General features: G+C 52.4%; 1 non-coding gene across 1 annotated transcript; it reads right to left on the reverse strand.

The window, feature by feature from the left end:
- Positions 1-645: 645 nt before the first annotated feature.
- LOC144669225 (U1 spliceosomal RNA) lies at positions 646-808 on the reverse strand. Its single transcript, XR_013573642.1, has one exon. It is a non-coding gene; the product is annotated as a U1 spliceosomal RNA (small nuclear RNA).
- Positions 809-7,366: the final 6,558 nt, after the last annotated feature.

Genomic DNA, 7,366 nt, shown 5'->3' on the forward strand with positions numbered 1-7,366 from the left:
GCAGGGAAAGACTTTTACACATGAGGAGAGGGGGCAGGAGTTTCAGAAGGTAGGAGTCACACAGGGGGCTGATTAAGGGGGAGATTATACAGAGGGGGTGGGAGGCTGCTGTTCGTTTCGGAGGGGGATAATTAGAATGAACATGGGGACAGGGTGCTTGTTCATGTTTGAAATAGTGAGGGGTCGCTGCTACATGTTTAAAATGGTGAATGCATATGAGTTAATAGCTGATATGAGTTTGTATTTATACAGACGTCCAGATAGATAGGGGGTGGGGCGGTGCTGGGAGTGTGGGGACTGTTGTGATGGTGGGTTGGGTGTTAGATGGGGGTTGTTTGAGAGAGATTTTTGAGTGGGCAAACGCGGGGTTAAAAATGGCGCGAGTAATTTGGCGGCCACGAAACAAACGGTCTGGCGAAAATGATGCAGAGATGGAATAATTGTCGGCTGATAATGACAGGGAGGAAAAGAATGGGGGTTGGATAATATTTGCGAGGAGGAAAGAAAAAGCTAAATAACCAGTCCAGTATAGATTTTGAAGAGCACACATTGGGGGTTATATATTTCTTTTTTCAGAAAAGGTTGCTGACAGGAAATAGAAGAGAAAATGAAAGATATGATGAAATCTATTTTTTGAATTGTGAATCGGGGAGAGCGCAAACGCAGTCCCCCACTACCACAAATTTTACAGTCGAGTATCCCGCATTTGGGGACATCGCAGGCGTCAGCACACCCGAAGTGCAATGGGCTAGCATCGTCCTGGGAGAACCTTTTTTTTTTGCAAAAATATACTTTATTCATAAAATATCTTCAACCACATTCCAAACCATTTCAAAAACACCATTACAAGGGTACAATCCGGTTCAACTTTAACAAAATGTATCACCAGGTGCATCAGTACAAACAATATTACAATCATTTACAGGCTTTCACTTTGAGCTGTACAGCCCGAGGGGCTCTAAACAGTTCCCAGTCTCTCGGTGCGCTGTGGCAGAAAGGTCTTAGACAGCGGCCCTTCCCCATTGCGCTTTTGCAGCAGCTGCCCCAAGCTTTAGTGCGTCCCTCAGCACGTAGTCCTCGGCCTTGGAATGTGCCAGTCCGCAACACTCGGTCGGGGACAACTCTTTGCGCTGGAAGACCAACAAGTTTCGGGCAGACCAAAGCGCGTCTTTCACCGAGTTGATGATCCTCCAGCTGCAGTTGATGTTTGTCTCGGTGTGTGTCGCTGGGAACAGCCCGTAGAGCACAGAGTCCTGTGTCACAGAACTGCTCGGGATGAACCTCGACAGCAACCACTGCATCTCTCTCCAGATCTTCTTTGCAAAGGCACCAACTACAAGGATGTGAACAACGGTCTCATACCGACCACAGCCACCTCGAGGGCAACATGCCAAGGGGGTGAGACTCCTGACTTTGACAGTCTGCTCGGGGAACCATCCCACAGGGTCCACCCTCTCCTTTTCCCTCAGGGCCTCTAAGACGTTACGTGCTGACCACTGCCTGATGGACTTGTGGTCAAAGGTGTTTTTCTGCATCAATTTTTCCACCAGGGACAGGTGGTACGGCACGGTCCAACTACTTGGAGCGTTCCGCGGCAGCGTGGCCAGACCCATCCTTCGCAACACCGGGGACAGGTAGAACCTCAGCACGTAGTGACACTTGGTGTTTGCGTACTGAGGGTCTACGCACCGCTTGATGCAGCCACACACAAAGGTGGCCATCAGTATGAGGGCGATGTTGGGCACGTTTTTTTCCCCTTTATCTAGAGGCTTGTACATCGCGTCTCTGCGGACACGATCCATTTTTGACCTCCAGATAAAGCGGAAGATGGCTCGAGTGATCGCCACCACGCAGGAGTGTGGAATGGGCCAGACCTGCGCCACGTACAGCAACAGCGAGAGTGCCTCACACCTGATGACCAGGTTCTTACCCGCAATGGAGAGGGAGCGTCGCTCCCACATGCCCAGTTTCCTTTTCACCATAGACACTCGCTCCTTCCAGTTTCTAACGCATGCCCCGGTCCCTCCGAACCATATCCCCAGCACCTTCAGGCCGTCAGCCCTGACAGTGAAGGGGACAAAGGATCGGTCAGCCCAGTTCCCAAAGAACATGGCCTCGCTCTTCCCACGATTTACCTTGGCTCCCGAGGCCAGTTCGAACTGGTCGCAAATGTGGATCAGTCTGCGCACCGACAGCGGATCCGAGCAGAAGACGACGACATCGTCCATGTACAGGGAGGCTTTTACCTGAGTGCCTCCACTGCCTGGGATCGTCACTCCTCTTATGCCCGGATCCTTCCTGATGGACTCGGCCAAGGGTTCTATGCAACACACGAAAAGAACAGGCGAGAGAGGTCAGCCCTGCCTGACTCCAGATTTAATCGGAAAGCTATCTGTTTCCCACCCATTGATTGAGACTGCGCTACTGATGTTAGTGTAGAGCAGTTGGATCCAATATCGAATTCCCTCCCCAAACCCCATTTTGGAAAGCACATCCACCACGTAGGTGTGCGATATTCTGTCAAAGGCCTTCTCCTGATCCAGGCTGATGAGGCAAATGTCCACACCCCTATCCTGCACATAGGCAATCGTATCCCTGAGCAGCGCCAGGCTGTCAGAGATCTTCCTGCCCGGCACAGTGCAGGTCTGGTCATGGTGTATCACCAATTCCAGAGCGGATTCGACCCGATTGGCGATGACCTTGGACAGAATCTTATAGTCCACATTCAACAGTGAAATGGGTCGCCAAATTCTAATTTCCTCCCTTTCTTCCTTGTGCTTGTAGATGAGGGTGATGATGCCTTTCCTCATGGATTCTGACATGCTGCCGGCCAGGAGCATACTCTCGTACACTTCTAGTAGGTCTGGGCCCTTCCAGTCCCACAGAGCCGAATACAACTCCACCGGCAAGCCGTCGCTTCTGGGGAGATTTACTCTTCTCGAAGGACTCAAGGGCCTAAGTCAGTTCGTCAGGAGTTCGCGGTTTGTCAAGCCTCTCCCGTGTACTGTCGACTAAGACCTCCGTGATAGAGGACAAGAAGGACTGGGAGGCCGTGCTGCCCGTGGGCTTCACGTCATACAATCCGGCATAAAACGATTTGCTGATCCTCAAAATGTCGGACTGCGCTGACTTTACTGAGCCGTCTTCTTCCTTCAGGCTGCTGATCACAGAGCTCTCTCTCTGTACCTTTTCGAAGAAGAAACGTGAGCACGTCTCATCCTGCTCCACGGAGCGCGCTCCGGAATGGAAGATGTTCTTGGAGGCAAAGGGCTAGGCTTGCTGGCTCTTCACCTCTTAGAGTTCCTCCTTGACATCGACCCCCACCGACTGCAGCCGGAGCAGATTCTGCATGTATTTCAGGAGTCGGGACATTTCCCTCTGTTCCTTTCTAGCTTTCTGGGTGCCTTTGACGATGAAAAACCTCTTGATGTTTCCCTTGATCGCTTCCCACCAATGTGTCAGGGACTCAAAGAGGGGTTTCATGGTTCTCCAACCTTTGTAATCCCTCTTGAGCTCCTCAATGTTCTCTGGGGTCAGCAGTTGCACGTTTAGCTTCCATGCCCCCCTGCCCACCCTCTGGTCTTCCTCTAAGTGACAGTCAACCAGTAGGAGGCAGTGGTCAGAGAACACCGGCTTGACATCGGTGGATCTGACTGCGAATGCGCGGGACACAAACAGTTAGTCTATCCTGAAACGGATGGACCCGTCTGGTCGCGACCGGGTGTATCTATGCTGTGCTCAGTCTGCAGGGTTGCTGAAGACGTCGTGCAGCTTGGCATCCTTAACTGTTTCCATCGGGGATCTGGACGTAGCGTCCAACCTTCTGTCGGCCCTGCCGGATCGTCCAGCCGCATCGATGTTGCAGTTGAAGTCACCGCCCACAATGACCGGCCTGGACGTCACCAACAGCAGTGGGAGCTGCTGAAAAACCGCCAGCCGGGCGGTCTTTTGTGCCGGGGCATACACGTTAATTAACCGGAGTGGAGCATTCTTGTACATTACTTTTGCTACGAGGAGGCACCCACCCATGACCTCCTTAACCTCGGAGACAGTGAAGTTGCCTCCCCGCAGCAGAATACCAAGGCCGGAGGAACGAGAGTCGTATCCGTCCGATCAGATCGATGGCCCGTATGACCACCACCGTGACCATTGTCTGTAGTAGCTGAGGTGCGGTATCGCACACTCCTGCAGAAACAACAGGTCAGCTTTGACCTTGGCAAGGTAATCCAAGGTCGCTACACATCGCGTAGTTGATTTAATGCTATGCACATTTATGGATACCATCTTTACACCCATTTTAAAGCATTTAGTCTCTTACCAAACCTGTTGCCTCTGAGAGTCCCAGGCCTTTGGTCTGCTCCTGCATACCCATAGTGTTTACAAATTGCCTCACTTTGGATGGGCTGAGGAAACTGTCCTGAACATCCCCATTGGCAATGTTCTGCTCAGGTGGCATCTGGGGTTCGTGCAGAGAATGGGATTTGAAATGTCCTCTGTTGGAGAAGCTTCTCCAATCCTCTCCCTCTCTGGGGCGTTGCTACTCCCGGCTTCCCGGAGCTGGGGTGCGCTGAGCGCCTCACTGCTCCCAGATTCCTGGGGCTGGGATGCGCTGGCCTCTTCGGGTTGTGGGCAAAGTTGGGGTGCGCTGGTCTCCTCATTGTCTCCAATGTTCTGGAGCTCAGGTGTCTCGTCCTCCAACTCCCTAGAGCTTTGCCGCTTCTTCTGCAGGTGTCGCCCAGGCACTTCTTCGTCCGAAGAGCAGCTGCCCTTGTTATCCGTGTCGGATGGGAGACACCTCTTGCCTCTTGTCTGGGAAGTGGCTTGGTCCCTTCTTCCTTTTGGCTCTCTTCACCAGCTGCCACTCCCCCTGCTGATTTTCCGCTGCTTCCTCCTCCTCCATTGATTCGCTCTCCTGAGGAGTGGGAGGTTCAGGGGGCAGTGCTGTTGATCGGTTGTCTGCTGCCTCAATCTTTTCCTCCACCTTGTCTCTCCCTGTGTCCTCCTTTGTCCCCTTGTTTTCACTGGGGGCCATGGTGGTTGGAGTGTTGCAAGTGTCCTTGGTAGTGGTGACTCGAAGCATTTCTGCTGCTTCCCCCTCTTTGGCTTTGGCTGCCTGTGCATAATTGAGGCAGCGTTTGGGGCAGGTCCTGTAGAGGTGAGCTGCCTCGCCACACAGGTTGCAGCTCTTAGTCTGTTTGCAATCCTTTGTCTGGTGCCCTTCCTGTTTGCAGTTCTTGCAGAGGGCGCCGATGCAGTTGGCCGCCACATGACCAGACTTGCCGCATGAGCAACAAAGTTTGGGTTGCCCAGCGTAAACAAAGTAGCCATGGCTTCTCCCGATAGCGAAGCTGGAAGGAGGGTGGAAGATGGTTCCCTTACCGTCGGGGTCTTGAGCGTGACCTTAACCTGGCGTTTGCATGTCCAAATCCTGAAGGCGTCTCTATCCTCGCTGGAGCTCCCAACTTTGTTGACGTACCTGGCGAGGAAGGTGAACACGTCGGCGACAGGGTCGTAGGGGTTACAGAGACGCACCGTCACCACATGGTCCCGTTGCAACGGCGGAGCAAAGAGCGGCTCCACCGTCAGGATCTTCATCTCCGGCTGGTCTCTGTTCTCCTCGAACACCTTCAGGAACGTGACGCAAGCTGCCACTCGCTTGAAAGTCACATCGAAATGTCCAGCGCTTGGGAAGTCTTGCAGGGAGTAGATCTCCTCCGCTTCAAATCCACATGCCTTCAACAGGATCCGCTTGATGAAGAAGGCCCGATCCATGGGTGCTCCTCCTTCGCTGCCCTTCACCGTCACCCGAACAGTGTTACGTACCCCATCATATGGGGCTCGACTGGTTATAGCCATCGCTTCACGACTACACTTTATCTTAGCCAAAAGGCCGAGTCAATCGAATGTTGGCCAACAAATCCCAAAATGAAGAGCTGGTACCGGCAAAAAATCTCATGTCAGTTTCGGCAGCTTTACCACAGCCACCAGTAGCTGCACAATACGCAGATAATATAGATTGGAACGGGCTGGTGCAACAGGCAGCAGGATATGAGGAACAACGGGAAGCAGGTTGGGAATCACCACCCCCATAACCCGTGGTCCCAATTAAGATAGAGCATGTGCCCCCGGTGTCCGGACAACCAGGCAGACCAGCTCAAGCGGCCGTACCGGCACAAAATGGGCAGCCGGCCCAGGCGCCAATACACGGACAGAGAGCTATAACGGGGGGTTCCTGGCGCAACTGAGTACCACGTATGTGTCCCTGTCACCTAGCGACACTATGAAGCTATTGGAAATAAATTACCCCAACTAAAACCTAGACACGGAATGAGTCGTTTTGGCAAAAATTGAGGGAAATAAGGCAATGCCACCGTCTCCATAACAGGGACGTTCGCGGGTTAGTCCGGATAAAACTACCTGAGGCGTTTTGGGGACGGCTGCGGCGAGCGTATCAGGACGGAACCTGGTGTAATGATATCGCTGCAGACCAGGCACAGCAGCAAGCTGATTTCCGAGCCTTTAGAGCAGAAATGGCACAAGTCTTAGGGCAAGCCCCAGTTAATTGGAATACAGTGACTGGAGTAAAACAAGAAAAGGGCGAGAGTGCCCATGAATATGGCAATTGGAAGTTTGAGGCATATTGTAACTACGGGGGTGTAGGTGCACTGGAGGTTCACTAGAGCTTTCCCCACCAGGGACTGCAACGCCACCACGGCCACAAAGATCCTCGCTTTTGAAGTAGTACCAAGGTGGGGAATCCCTTTACAGATAGATTCGGATCAAGGAGCGCATTTTACGGACAGTATTATGAAAAGGACGTGTGAGCTGCTCGGAGTAAAACAGAAATTTCACGTACCTTACCATCCACAAAGCTCAGGAATGGAAGAATGTATGAACCGCACGTTAAAAAATGCTATTGCAATGGCAAACACAGCAACTAGTAGGGGATGGGTGGATGTGCTCCCCCGCATATTGATGCAACTGAGGGCTACCCCCAACAGGACAACTGGTTTAACCCCTTATGAGTGGATGACCGGGAGGGCGATGCGCTTGCCAGAGGGCAGAGCCACCGGAAGTGAGGATGTGGGACCCATCAGAGATAAAATTAAAAACGATATTAAGCAATTGGATGGACAGCTAAAGGAATTACAACAGGAAGTGAAGGACCAACAGGCTATCAGGGATTTAGAAGAGAGGACAAAAGGGGAACCCCCGTCACCACCGGCTGAGGTCGGAGACATGGTGTTTGTTCAAATCACCCCTAGCCAACCAGTTTTTGCCCCAAAATGGACTGGACCGTACGGAATTATTCACGTGCCTGCGTCGGTATGAAGGGAAAAGCTAGGTGGAAACATTGGTCGCAACT

Source organism: Cetorhinus maximus, chromosome 28 (genome assembly GCF_964194155.1).
Source record: "Cetorhinus maximus chromosome 28, sCetMax3.hap1.1, whole genome shotgun sequence".
NCBI classification, from domain to species: Eukaryota; Metazoa; Chordata; class Chondrichthyes; order Lamniformes; family Cetorhinidae; genus Cetorhinus; species Cetorhinus maximus.